Raw genomic sequence first — 15332 nt, forward strand, 5'->3', positions numbered from 1 at the left:
TTTGTTCTTGATCATGTATGGGATTAAACAGGTTACAGGTTTGATGTCAGGCTTGCTATGGGTTCCGGCGGCCTTAAGCCGACCTGAATCCTAGCGCCGGTAGCGGTCCGATTTTCGGGTCGTTATTGTAATACCCGGCTAGACTCCGGTATCGGAATTCCTACCGTCCGGTGGAATCTCGGATGTCGGAAGCCTCTAGTAGGGTAGAATCATGTTTTCATAAAATGTTTTAAGGTATTTCATGGTTTTAAGTAAAATGGAAATGAGTTTTTGTATGAAAACAACCTTGAAGGAAAACTCAGGTTCGGCCGCCGAACCTCAAGTTCGGCCGCCGAACATGCATGCCTTCGGGAGCGCCTTTAGGCTCCCGAAAGCATAAGTGAGGAAAGTCCAGGTTCGGCCGCCGAACCTCAAGTTCGGCCGCCGAACATGGCATGCATGCGGAGGCACGTTCGGCCCCCGAACGTGGCCTGGCCAGCCACTATAAAAGGGTCCCTTAGCCGAAAACGGGCGAGCTTTTTCCCCATTTCCGGCCAAGGTGAGTTCTCCGCCACCCCTCACCGATCTTGAGTCTTTTCCTTCAGATCTTTCAAGTTTTTCACTAGTTTTCATCTTGTTTTGAAGATTTCCAAGTTTTGAGAAAGTTGTGGAGCTTTGAGGTTCAAGAACTCAAATCTCTTCCAACTTCAAGTTAGATCGCCTCCACCCTCGATCTTCAAGAGGTAAGAGTCGATCTCTAGCTTACATTATGTTTTAAACAAGTTTTAAGTGGATCTTTGGAGTAGAATGCATGTTTAGCTCATAGTTAGGTTTATGGGTTTTATATGTGTTTTTGAGCAATGTGAGTTGCTTGTGTGTTGTAGTTGGGGTTTTTTGATGGTTTGATGCCCCTAGGAACTTGTATGTTTTCTTATGTATGCTTGGGAATGTTGTAGAATAGGTTTATGCATGATTGGTTAGTTTTGGAGGCATAAATGCATAGGGGAGCTGAGTTTCTGCCATTCTGGGCGAAACCAGGTTCGGCAGCCGAAGGAACTTTCGGCCGCCGAACATGCTTGTGGAGGCAGCCTTCGGCTGCCGAAGCTTGCCCCCGAAAGGAGACTTTCGTCTCTGTCTGGGACTTTCGGCCGCCGAAGTTGCCGTCGAACATGCATGAGTTTCGCCTCTGTCTGGGAGTTTCGGCCGCCGAAGGTGCCGCCGAACCTGCCTGACTTTCGGCTCTGGAGGGACTTTCGGCCGCCGAACCTGCCGCCGAAAGTGCCCTGTCCAGCCCTTTCTTGCATGTTTTTCTATGTTTGTTTCATGATGTTTTAGGGGGTTTTGGGGGATAGTTTAGAGTTACGTTCATGTATGTTTGGTCCCTCATTTGAATCCACCTGTGTAGGTTCGGACCCGAGGAACCGAGGACCCCAGCAGTGAGTCTGTTGCCCCAGTGTCTGGTCAGAGCTATCCAGAGGTGAGTGGAATAACTTATTATGTTTTAAGCAAAGAATGAACTTTTTAGCATGTTTCACGCATCATGAATGCCATGTGATGAATTAGGTTGCTTGCATTAGAATTCACGAATATGTTGCATTGCATATTTTTATGTTGATGTGGATGAATGTTGGATGATCCATAGCCCTCGATCTATGATATGACGATGTGATGTGTACGGTACGGAAAGTAAGACCAGTGGGACCCATTCTACGTTCGCTGGCACTATGTAAGAGAAAGACCAGGACCCATTCTACGTTCTGGCACAGTTGGACACTGTTATGTTATGATATGTAAGGGAAAGACCAGGACCCATTCTACGTTCTGGCACAGTTGGACCATGTAGAGGTCTATTGGTGACAAGTTCATCCTTGATGTGATTAGCTGTGATGTGATGCATTCCATGATCCATATGATTTAAATGTTTTTATTTATTCTGCTCACTGGGCTCTAGTAGCTCACCCCTCTCCCATTTCCCCAGGATTGCAGGTACAGGGTAGACCAGGAGGTTTACAAGAGTAATGAAGTCTGATTTATGTAATAGATAGTGTGGACATGATAAATGTATTAATGTTATGTAAGTACAGTTTCAGTCATGTATTGATATTGAGGATTAGATATTGTGCTTGACATTGTGTATGAGGTATCCCTTTTATTACATGATCAAAAATGTTTTGTAATGTTTATGAAAGCCAACTCATCTCATGTTGTATCGCCCGTTGGGGCATTGATGAGATCCTACAAAGTGATCACGATTATGATCATGACTATGTACATGTATGTTCAGGTTGAGTTGGATGTTTTAAGGAAAAGTTTTAAATTTTTATGTATGTTCTTGATCATGTATGGGATTAAACAGGTTTTCAGGATGTATGTTAGACTTGCTACGGGTCCCGACGGCCTTAAGCCGACCTGGATCCTAGCGCCGGTAGCGGTCCGATTTTCGGGTCGTTACAGAATGGTATCAGAGCCCTAGGTTCATAGGATCGGACCTAGAGTGTCGGGCTCATAAGATGTTCTAGAAGGTCAAGCACAATAGGAAGATCATGTCCACTAGGATAGGATGTGGAGTCCTGTCTTGTATGATGATGTGAAATGCCATGATTATATACGTGTGCATTGATGCTATGATATGAATGATGTATATGTGATGAGGGTTCATGTGTGCCCACATGAACCATATGATGCTAATGTTTGTATGATGTGTACTGTTTTTCAGAAATAGGATGAGAGGAACCCGTCGATTGGCAAGATTGACTGGAGTACCACCTGAGGATGAGGGCACGAGCGCCCGTCCTCCTACATTGCCTAGGGCAATGTCTTGTAGAGCCAACAGAGAAAGAGTGTCAAGGGACCCTAGAAGGTCTTTTGATGTTAGCAGAAGGGGGACTGATAGAGGAGGAAGTTCTTCAGATGTGAGGGAGGTTACGGAAGAGGATCAGAGGAGGGATGGGAACCTGGATGTTAGCATGGAGGAAGAAGGGACAGGGGAGTCTCAAGGAGGCGTTCAGGCCTCAGGGTATGGTTTTCCACCCCACTATCCACCTTTCCCACAGGGTTTAGGGTATCCGATGGGAGGCACATCGGATTTTTTCAGCTTTAACCCCTACCCTGCCTACATGCCTTATCCACCTTTCTATCCACCTTACACACAGTACCCAGCTTATCTACCCTCACCCTTCTATCCAAACCCGGCAAACCCCACCTCGGGGAATGCTGCACCCCCACCTCCACCACCTACAGAACCAGCAGCCCCAGTTACTCAACCTCCCAGACCTAGCTCAGCCGGTGGGAGCAAAGTAAAGATGACAGATTACCTTAAGCTGGATGCTCCCAAATACAAGTCAGGGGATGACCCCTTTGAGTATCTGAGAGTGGTGAAGACAATAACTGATGAGCTAGGGGCGAATGATAGCAGGGCCATTCAGATGGCAGGGTTCACTTTAAAGTGCAAGAAGGCACGGGAATGGTTCAAGTGTTATGTGGACCCGAGACTGGACGGTATGACATGGGAGGAATTTGCGAATGAGTTCGCTGGATGGGCTTTTCCAGACAGTTCCAGAGAACTGAAGATGATTGAGTTTGAGCAACTGAGGCAGTCAGAGCACATGGGTGTAGAGGAGTTCACGGATAAATTCTTGGAGCTATTGCCTTTTTCAGGGCAAGCCCTAGATATAGATACGAAGAAAGCCAAGAGATATGTTATGAAGCTGCATTCTAGGTACTCCTCATTGATTCAGTCAGTTGAGAGGGAAAGTTTCCACACTGTGGTGGATATGGCTCGAAGGATGGAGGCGAGTGCTATAGTTGAGGGGTCAGTGAAGCAGTCAGTGACCTAGTCTTCAGGGGTTAAGACCCCAGTCAGAGGAGGGCCAGGTCTCTCTTCTCAGAGCTCAGGAAAGAAGAGGTGGGACAACACCACCAAGAAGCCGAAGAAGAATAAGTTTTGGAATAAGTTGAAGTCCGGTCTGGGATTTGGCGGTGGCTCGAGCTCAGGCTCAGATGGTACGGAATGTCAGAGATGTGGAAGACCGCACAGGGGAGTGTGTCGAGCTGGGACTAATACATGTTTCAGATGTGGACAGGAGGGACACATAGCTCGGGAGTGTCCTAGAGCGCCTTTTATGGGCCAGCCCCAGCAGACAGCTTCTGGTAGTGTGGCACAGCCAACAGCTCCAGCCACAACTCAGGGCAGTGGCAGAGGTAGAGAAAGAGGGGCAGCCTCTTCTTCTGGTTCCCGAGGTGAAGGTCCATCAGCTCCAGCCAGGATCTTCACCATGACTCAGCAGGAGGCTAACACATCCAACACCGTGGTGTCAGGTAATCTCGTCATTGGGTGTTCTGATGTGTATGCATTAATGGACCCGGGTGCATCTCATTCATTTATTGCTCCGAGAGCCGTTGAGAGGTTGGGTCTGATAGTCTCTGGGTTAGAGTGTCCCCTATGGGTCAGTGGACCCAAGTGTGACCCGTCAGTGGCAGTGTCAGTCTGCCAGTACAGTCCAGTTTTTGTTGAGGGAAGATGCCTCTCCGCCGACCTTGTGGTTCTAGATTTGACAGACTTTGACGTCATTCTAGGGATGGATTGGCTATCTACCCATGGTGCTACCTTGGACTGCAGGGACAAGGTAGTCAGGTTCAGAGATCAGAACGGGTCAGAGGTCGTCTTCAGAGGAGACAAGAGGGGCACACCTAGAGGTCTGATATCAGCTCTTCAGGCTCGTAGGTTGCTTAGGAAGGGATGTCAGGGGTACTTAGCTCATGTGAGAGAGCTTAGTAGTCAGGTCAGGGAGCCAGCCTCGGTGCCAGTTGTCAGAGAGTTTCAGGATGTCTTTCCAGACGAGCTTCCAAGTTTACCACCTGCTAGGGAGATAGAGTTCGAGATAGAGTTGGTGCCTGGAACTAGACCGATCTCTATCCCTCCCTACAGGATGGCCCCAGCCGAGTTGAAGGAGTTGAAAGAACAGTTGCAAGAGCTGGTAGAGAAGGGCTTCATCCGACAGAGTACCTCACCTTGGGGTGCTCCGGTCTTGTTTGTGAGGAAGAAGGATGGATCCCTTAGACTTTGTATCGACTACAGGCAGTTGAACAAAGTCACTACCAAAAATAGGTACCCTTTGCCAAGGATCGATGATCTATTCGACCAGCTAGCAGGAGCGGGTTGTTTCTCCAAAATAGATCTGAGATCGGGGTACCATCAGCTAAGGATAAGGGATGAAGATGTGCCGAAGACAGCTTTCAGGACCAGATATGGGCATTTTGAGTTCCTTGTGATGCCGTTCGGGTTAACTAATGCCCCTGCAGCATTCATGGACCTCATGAACAGAGTATTTAGCCAATACCTGGATCACTTCGTTATTGTCTTCATAGATGATATCTTAATGTATTCTAAGAATGCAGAGGAGCATGCCCATCATCTGAGGTTGGTTCTGCAGACTTTGAGGGAACATGGCTTGTATGCCAAGTTCTCTAAGTGTGAATTCTGGCTGAGGAGCATTTCGTTCTTGGGGCATGTAGTGTCAGAGAATGGTATAGAGGTAGACCCCAAGAAGACAGAAACTGTGGCTAACTGGCCTAGACCCACTTCAGTGACGGAGATCAGGAGTTTCTTGGGTTTGGCAGGTTACTACAGGAGGTTCGTTCAGGACTTCTCAAAGATAGCCTGTAATACCCGGCTAGACTCCGGTATCGGAATTCCTACCGTCCGGTGGAATCTCGGATGTCGGAAACCTCTAGAAGGGTAAAACCATGTTTTATGAAATGTTTTTAATGTATTTTATGTTTTAAACAAAAAGGAAATTGAGTTTTTGAATGAAAAAGACCAAAGGAGGCTTTGCCAGGTTCGGCCGCCGAAAGTGAGGTTCGGCCGCCGAACATGGTGGGGTTTTGGGAGCGCTTTAGGCCTCCGAAAGCCTTGTTTGAAAGACTCAAGGTTCGGCCGCCGAATCCCATGTTCGGCCGCCGAACATGCATGAGATGTGGGGGCACGTTAGGCCGCCTAAAGGTGACAGAACCTGCCCTATAAGAGACCCCGTGACCGAAACAGGCGAGGTTTTCTCTCCCATTTCGGCCGACGGTAAGCTTTAGCCCTCCTATGATCATTTTAAGTGTTTTCCCTCAAATCCTTTAGATCTTAACAAGTTACATCTTGTTTTTGAAGAGTTTTAAAGTTTAAGCAAGTTTTGGAGCTTTGAGGTTCAAGAACTCGAATCTCCCCATCTTCGAGCTAGGATCGTTTCTCTCTCGATCTTCAAGAGGTAAGAGCCGATCTCTAGTTCTATATGTGTTTTAAGTAAGTTTTATGCAAGTTTTTGGGGTAGAAATGCATGAGTAGGCTTGATGAGTTTTTATGAAAAATCCATGGTTTAATGTGTGTTTATGTGCAATGTGGCTTGCTTGTGTGTTGTAGAATAGGTTTATGCATGATTGGTTGTGTAGGGGGTTGTTTTGGGCAAGAGGAACCAAGTTTCTGCCCTTTGGCAGAAACCAGGTTCGGCAGCCGAAGGTACTTTCGGCCGCCGAACCAGCGTGGGAGGCAGCTTTAGGCTGCCGAAGCCTGCCCCCGAAAGTTTGAGTTTCGGCTCTGTCCGAGACTTTCGGCCGCCGAAGGTGCCGCCGAACATGCATGAGTTTCGTCTCTGTCTGGGAGTTTCGGCCGCCGAAGGTGCCGCCGAACCTGCCTGACTTTCGGCTCTGGAGGGACTTCCGGCCGCCGAAGGTGCCGCCGAAAGTGCCCTTCCCAGCCTTTTCTTGCATGTTTTCTAGGGATGTTTTGAGGTGTTTTTAGGAAGTTTTTGGGGGTATGTTTAGAGTTATGTTCTTGTTGTTTGGTGCCTCATTTGAGTCCACCTGTGTAGGTTCGGACCCGAGGACCCGAGACCCCCGGTTGTGAGATAGTCTTTCAGAGTCCGTCGTTAAAGCTTCGGTCACCAGGTGAGTGGGATTATTCCCTAAGTTTTTAAGTAATGAATGAATGAACAAATGAATGAATCTGATAGCATACTCATGCATCATTAATGCCATGTGATGTTCAGGATGTTTGCATTAGAAATTCACGAATATGTTGCATTGCATAATTTGATGTTGATGTGGATGGTTATTGGGTGATCCATAGTCCTCTAATGTTATGTTATGATGATATGTTATGGAAGACCAGTGAGGCCCATTCTACGCCCCTGGCACTATGTAAGAGAAAGACCAGCGAGGCCCATTCTACGCCCCTGGCACTTTGGAATGTTATGATATGTATGTTATGTAAGAGAAAGACCAGCGAGGCCCATTCTACGCCCCTGGCACTTGGAGATGTGAGGACTAATGGTGACAATACCATCCTTTATGTGATTAAATGTGATGTGTTGCATTTCATGAAAGCATGTGAAGTAAAAGTTAAGTTATTCAATGTTAATAATAAAATGAATAATAATATACCTAAAAAGTGTGGAACTAAATCAAATGATAATAATAATAAAATTAAGAATAAAATACCTAAAAAGGGAGGAATTAATATCATGTTTTTACTTTTTACTCACTGGGCTTTTTAGCTCACCCCTCTCCCCTAACCCCAGTCTTGCAGGTACTGTGTAGATAGAGAAGTCAGCAAGAGTAAGAGAAGTCTCTGTAATAGCATAGAAGTGGACATGGTTTATTCATAATGTAAAAGTATGTTATGTAATGTAATGTAAGTTATATAGTGTGCTTGACTAGAGTCTGTTGTAATCCCTTGAATACATGAGATAAATGTTTTATGATGTATATGTAACCCAAGCCTGATATATGTTATGTACCCCATTGGAGTATTTGTTGAGAACTCCAATGAGGGGTTTATGTTATGGTTATGCTTGCACAGGCTAGGCTGGGTAAAGAAATGTTTAAATGAAAGAAAAGTTTTAATTTTTATGTATGTTTTGGTTCATGTATGGGATTGAACAGGTTCACAGGATGTATGTTTGGCTTGCTACGGGTTCCGGCGGCCTTAAGCCGACCTGAATCCTAGCGCCGGTAGCGGTCCGGTTTCCGGGTCGTTACAAAATGGTATCAGAGCCCTAGGTTCATATGGTCGGACCTAGAGTGTCGGGCTCATAGATGTTATAGAAAGGTCAAGCACAATAGGAAATCATGTCCACTAGGATAGGATGTAGAGTCCTGTCTAGAATGCAAGTATGTATGCCATGAGATATGCTATGATTATGATGTGTATATGATGTGGGTTCATGTGTTTCCACATGAACCATCTGATGCTAATGTTTTGTTATCTGTGCTGTTTTTCAGTAAACAGAATGCGAGGAACTCGTCGATCAGCTAGATTGACTAGAGTACCACCGGAGGATGAGGGCACGAGCGCCCGTCCTCCAGCATTGCCAAGGGCAATGTCAAGCAGGTCCAACAGAGACAGAACAGTGAGGGACCCTAGAAGGTCCTTGGATCTGGGTAGAAGCAGATCAGTAAGGGGTACAGTTCAGGAAAGAATGTCAGTTGATGGAGAAGAAGAGATGGATGTGGAGCAGAGGAGGGACGGTAACCTTGGTGTAAACATGCCAGAAGAGGGCATGGGTGAGTCTCAGGGAGGCACTCAGGCCTCGGGGTTTGTTCTACCACCCCAGTACCCACCTTTTTCACCATACCCCGGGTATTCGATGGGAAGTACATCGGATTACCCCAGTTTTAATCATTACCCTTCTCACATGCCATACCCACCTTTCTACCCACAGTATCCACAGTACCCTATGTACCCACCTCCATCCTTCCATCCAGGCACGGCAAACCCTATCCCAGGGGATGTCGCACCACCACCACCAGCAGAACCCACAGTTCCAGAAACCCAAAGACCTCAACCTACCTCATCTAGAGGGAGCAAGGCCAAGATGACCGACTACATGAAGTTGGGTGCTCCCCAGTTTGATACAGGTGATGATCCGTTTGTGTACCTGGAGAAGGTCAAAACAATTACAGATGAGATAGGTGCTGATGACAGCAGAGCCATTCAGATGGCTGGTTTCACCCTGAAATGCAAAAAGGCCCGTGAATGGTTCAAGGGCTATGTGAAACCGAGGGTGGACAATCTTTCATGGGAGGAGTTCGCGACTGAGTTCGCAGGTTGGGCTTTCCCTGACAGTTCAAGGGAGTTGAAGATGATTGAGTTTGAACAGCTGAAACAGACAGATGAGATGGGTGTCGATGAGTACACCGATAGATTCTTAGAGTTGTTGCCGTTTGCTGGGCAACATCTGGACACAGATTCGAAGAAGTCGAGGAGGTATACCATGAGGCTCAATTCCAGGTATTCCTCTTTGATTCAGTCAGCCGATAGAGAAAGTTTCCATGCCATTATAGACATGGCCAGGAGAATGGAGGCTAGTGCCGTAATAGAGGGAAAAGTTAAACAGTCAGTGGCACAACCTTCTGGTTCTAAGACCCCAGGTGGGGGAAGGATAGATCCTTCATCCTTGAGTTCAGCTAGTAAGAAGTGGAGCAGTACCACTAAGAAACCAAAGAAGAATAAGTTCTGGAGCAAGATCAAATCAGGTCTGGGACTAGGAAGTGGCTCAAGCTCTGGTGCTGATAATGCAGTGTGTGCACGGTGTGGTAAGCTACACAGAGGGGTATGCCGTTTTGGGACAACAGCCTGCTACAGGTGTGGGCAGGAGGGACACATGTCCATGGAGTGTCCTAGAGCAGTTCCTATGGCACGGCCCCAGCAGACTACTTCGGGTAGTGTGGCACAGCCAGCAGCTTCAGCCGCGACACAGGCCAGTGGCAGAGGCCGAGGGAGAGGGTCAGCCTCTTCTTCATCAGCTTACAGAGGGGAAGGTCCGTCAGCTCCAGCACGGATCTTCACTATGACACAGCAGGAGGCAAACGCATCCAACACCGTGGTGTCAGGTAATATCATCATTGGTTGTTCAGATGCTTATGCCTTAATGGACCCGGGTGCATCCCATTCTTTTGTTTCTCCGAGAGCGGTCGAGAGGTTGGGTTTGATGGTCTCTGGGTTAGAGTGTCCCCTATGGGTTAGTGGACCCAAGTGTGACCCGTCAGTGGCGGAGTCAGTCTGCCAGTACAGTCCAGTTTTCATAGAGGGAAGATGCCTATCCGCCGACCTTGTGGTTCTAGACTTGACAGATTTTGACGTCATTCTAGGGATGGATTGGCTATCTACCCATGGTGCTACCTTGGATTGCAGAGACAAGGTAGTTAAGTTCAGATGTCAGGATGGGTCAGAGGTTGTCTTTAGAGGAGACAGGGGGAGTACACCTAGAGGTTTGATATCAGCCCTACAGGCTCGTAGGCTGCTCAGGAGGGGTTGTCAGGGTTATCTAGCTCATGTGAGAGAGCTAGACAGAGATGTCAGAGAGCCCGCCTCAGTGCCTGTGGTTAGAGAGTTCTTAGATGTCTTCCCAGACGAACTGCCAGGTTTACCGCCTCCTAGGGAGATAGAGTTCGAGATAGAATTGATGCCAGGAACCAGACCGATCTCTATCCCTCCCTACAGGATGGCGCCAGCAGAGCTGAAAGAGCTTAAAGAACAGTTGCAGGAGCTGGTAGATAAGGGTTTCATCCGACCGAGTACCTCACCCTGGGGTGCTCCAGTGTTGTTCGTGAAAAAGAAGGATGGATCCCTTAGACTTTGTATCGACTACAGACAGTTGAACAAGGTCACTACCAAGAACAAGTACCCGTTGCCTAGGATCGATGATCTATTCGACCAGCTAGCAGGAGCAGGTTGTTTCTCCAAAATAGATCTGAGATCTGGGTATCATCAGCTGAGGATCAGAGATGAGGACGTGCCGAAGACAGCTTTCAGAACCAGATATGGGCACTATGAGTTCCTAGTGATGCCGTTCGGGTTAACAAACGCCCCTGCAGCATTCATGGATCTCATGAACAGAGTATTTAGCCAATACCTGGATCACTTCGTTATTGTCTTCATAGATGATATCTTAGTGTATTCCAGGAATGCAGAAGAGCATGCCCATCATCTGCGGTTGGTCTTGCAGACTTTGAGGGAACATGGCTTGTATGCCAAGTTCTCTAAATGTGAATTCTGGCTGAGGAGCATTTCGTTCTTGGGGCATGTAGTGTCAGAGAATGGTATTGAGGTGGACCCCAAGAAGACAGAAACTGTGGCTAACTGGCCTAGACCCACTTCAGTGACAGAGATTAGAAGTTTCTTGGGTTTGGCTGGTTACTACAGGAGGTTCGTTCAGGACTTCTCAAAGATAGCAGCTCCTCTGACCAGGTTAACCAGGAAGAATCAGAAATTTCTGTGGACCGACCAGTGCGAAGAGAGTTTTGAAGAACTTAAGAAGAGGTTGACTTCAGCACCAGTTTTAGCTCTGCCATCTGGTGATGAGGACTTTACAGTCTTTTGTGATGCGTCCCGTGTGGGACTGGGTTGTGTACTGATGCAGAATGAGAGGGTGATTGCTTATGCTTCTAGGCAGCTGAAGAAGCATGAGTTGAATTACCCCACACATGACCTTGAGATGGCAGCAGTAATCTTTGCACTCAAGATGTGGAGGCACTACCTCTATGGGGTAAAATGTGAGATCTTTACAGATCATAAGAGCCTGCAGCACATCCTGAGTCAAAGAGATTTGAATTTGAGACAGAGAAGATGGGTAGAACTGCTCAGTGACTACGATTGCAAAATCCAGTATCATCCGGGTAAGGCTAATGTAGTAGCTGATGCCTTAAGCCGGAAATCACTCGGCAGTCTATCCCACATCACGGCAGAACGAAGACCAGTAGTAAAGGAGTTCTACAAGCTCATCGAAGAAGGGCTACAGTTAGAGTTGTCGGGTACAGGTGCCTTGTTGGCTCAGATGAAAGTGACACCCGTGTTCCTTGAGCAAGTTGCTCAGAAACAGCATGAGGACCCCGAGTTAGTGAAGATTGCCAGGACTGTTCAGTCAGGCAATGATAGTGAGTTCAGATTCGACAGTAAAGGGATCCTCCGCTATGGGAGTCGATTATGTGTACCAGACGACATAGGGCTAAAAGGAGACATTATGAGAGAGGCTCATAATGCAAGATACAGCATTCACCCCGGAGCCACCAAGATGTATCAAGATTTGAAAAAGGTTTATTGGTGGCCAGCAATGAAGAAAGAAGTGGCACAGTTCGTGTCAGCCTGCGAAGTGTGTCAGAGGGTGAAGCTGGAACATCAGAAGCCAGCTGGAATGCTTAACCCGCTACCTATTCCAGAATGGAAATGGGAAAATATAGCTATGGACTTCGTAGTAGGGTTACCAGCGGCGTCCAACAGAGTGGACTCCATATGGGTGATTGTGGACAGACTCACCAAATCTGCTCACTTCATTCCTGTCAGGAGTGGCTATTCTGTGGACAAGTTGGCGCAGGTGTATGTGGACGAGATCGTCAGGCTGCATGGGGTTCCCGTTTCGATAGTGTCAGATAGAGGGCCCCAGTTCACCTCCAGGTTTTGGCGGAGTCTGCAGAATGCCATGGGTACTAGGTTGGATTTCAGTACTGCCTTCCACCCCCAGACTGATGGACAGTCAGAAAGGACCATCCAGACTATCGAGGATATGCTCAGAATGTGTGTGCTGGACTTTGGCGGTTCTTGGAGGCAGCATCTACCTTTGGTGGAGTTTGCCTACAATAACAGCCATCATGCTAGCATCGGGATGGCTCCATATGAAGCTTTGTACGGAAGGAAGTGCAGATCACCTGTTTGCTGGGAGGAAGTTGGAGAGAAGGCCTTGGCAGGGCCTGAGCTAGTAGAGATTACCAGCAGGGTGGTACCCATAATCAGAGAAAGAATCAAGACTGCTGCAAGCAGGCAGAAGAGTTATACAGACTACCGCAGAAGGCAGTTAGAGTTTCAGGAGGGGGATCTGGTATTGCTCAAGGTGTCTCCAATGAAGGGAGTGGTTCGCTTCGGGAAGAAAGGTAAACTAGCCCCACGATACATCGGACCCTTTGAAATCTTGCAAAAGATTGGGAATGTGTCGTACAAGCTAGATTTACCTGCTTCAATGGCAAGAATCCATCCGGTCTTCCATGTTTCGATGTTGAGGAAGTTTGTGTCAGATCCGAGCAAGGTTCTTAGTGAGCCTGATGTGGAGGTCCAAGAGGATCTCACCTATGTTGAACAGCCAGTACGGATCATAGACACGCAGATCAGAAAGTTAAGAAACAAGGAAATCCCGATGGTGAAAGTCCTGTGGAACCACCACAACTTGGAAGAGTGCACTTGGGAGACACGGGAGTCTATGCTCCAGCAGTACCCTCAGCTCTTTTAAGGTTAGATCCCTATGTGTTGATGTGCTTAGTATGTATGTTATATGTTTGCCATGTTATGTGTTGTTTGGTGAACATTCGGGGACGAATGTTCTTAAGGGGGGAAGAATGTAATACCCGGCTAGACTCCGGTATCGGAATTCCTACCGTCCGGTGGAATCTCGGATGTCGGAAACCTCTAGAAGGGTAAAACCATGTTTTATGAAATGTTTTTAATGTATTTTATGTTTTAAACAAAAAGGAAATTGAGTTTTTGAATGAAAAAGACCAAAGGAGGCTTTGCCAGGTTCGGCCGCCGAAAGTGAGGTTCGGCCGCCGAACATGGTGGGGTTTTGGGAGCGCTTTAGGCCTCCGAAAGCCTTGTTTGAAAGACTCAAGGTTCGGCCGCCGAATCCCATGTTCGGCCGCCGAACATGCATGAGATGTGGGGGCACGTTAGGCCGCCTAAAGGTGACAGAACCTGCCCTATAAGAGACCCCGTGACCGAAACAGGCGAGGTTTTCTCTCCCATTTCGGCCGACGGTAAGCTTTAGCCCTCCTATGATCATTTTAAGTGTTTTCCCTCAAATCCTTTAGATCTTAACAAGTTACATCTTGTTTTTGAAGAGTTTTAAAGTTTAAGCAAGTTTTGGAGCTTTGAGGTTCAAGAACTCGAATCTCCCCATCTTCGAGCTAGGATCGTTTCTCTCTCGATCTTCAAGAGGTAAGAGCCGATCTCTAGTTCTATATGTGTTTTAAGTAAGTTTTATGCAAGTTTTTGGGGTAGAAATGCATGAGTAGGCTTGATGAGTTTTTATGAAAAATCCATGGTTTAATGTGTGTTTATGTGCAATGTGGCTTGCTTGTGTGTTGTAGAATAGGTTTATGCATGATTGGTTGTGTAGGGGGTTGTTTTGGGCAAGAGGAACCAAGTTTCTGCCCTTTGGCAGAAACCAGGTTCGGCAGCCGAAGGTACTTTCGGCCGCCGAACCAGCGTGGGAGGCAGCTTTAGGCTGCCGAAGCCTGCCCCCGAAAGTTTGAGTTTCGGCTCTGTCCGAGACTTTCGGCCGCCGAAGGTGCCGCCGAACATGCATGAGTTTCGTCTCTGTCTGGGAGTTTCGGCCGCCGAAGGTGCCGCCGAACCTGCCTGACTTTCGGCTCTGGAGGGACTTCCGGCCGCCGAAGGTGCCGCCGAAAGTGCCCTTCCCAGCCTTTTCTTGCATGTTTTCTAGGGATGTTTTGAGGTGTTTTTAGGAAGTTTTTGGGGGTATGTTTAGAGTTATGTTCTTGTTGTTTGGTGCCTCATTTGAGTCCACCTGTGTAGGTTCGGACCCGAGGACCCGAGACCCCCGGTTGTGAGATAGTCTTTCAGAGTCCGTCGTTAAAGCTTCGGTCACCAGGTGAGTGGGATTATTCCCTAAGTTTTTAAGTAATGAATGAATGAACAAATGAATGAATCTGATAGCATACTCATGCATCATTAATGCCATGTGATGTTCAGGATGTTTGCATTAGAAATTCACGAATATGTTGCATTGCATAATTTGATGTTGATGTGGATGGTTATTGGGTGATCCATAGTCCTCTAATGTTATGTTATGATGATATGTTATGGAAGACCAGTGAGGCCCATTCTACGCCCCTGGCACTATGTAAGAGAAAGACCAGCGAGGCCCATTCTACGCCCCTGGCACTTTGGAATGTTATGATATGTATGTTATGTAAGAGAAAGACCAGCGAGGCCCATTCTACGCCCCTGGCACTTGGAGATGTGAGGACTAATGGTGACAATACCATCCTTTATGTGATTAAATGTGATGTGTTGCATTTCATGAAAGCATGTGAAGTAAAAGTTAAGTTATTCAATGTTAATAATAAAATGAATAATAATATACCTAAAAAGTGTGGAACTAAATCAAATGATAATAATAATAAAATTAAGAATAAAATACCTAAAAAGGGAGGAATTAATATCATGTTTTTACTTTTTACTCACTGGGCTTTTTAGCTCACCCCTCTCCCCTAACCCCAGTCTTGCAGGTACTGTGTAGATAGAGAAGTCAGCAAGAGTAAGAGAAGTCTCTGTAATAGCATAGAAGTGGACATGGTTTATT

The sequence above is a fragment of the Manihot esculenta genome, chromosome 12 (genome assembly GCF_001659605.2).
Source record: "Manihot esculenta cultivar AM560-2 chromosome 12, M.esculenta_v8, whole genome shotgun sequence".
NCBI classification, from domain to species: Eukaryota; Viridiplantae; Streptophyta; class Magnoliopsida; order Malpighiales; family Euphorbiaceae; genus Manihot; species Manihot esculenta.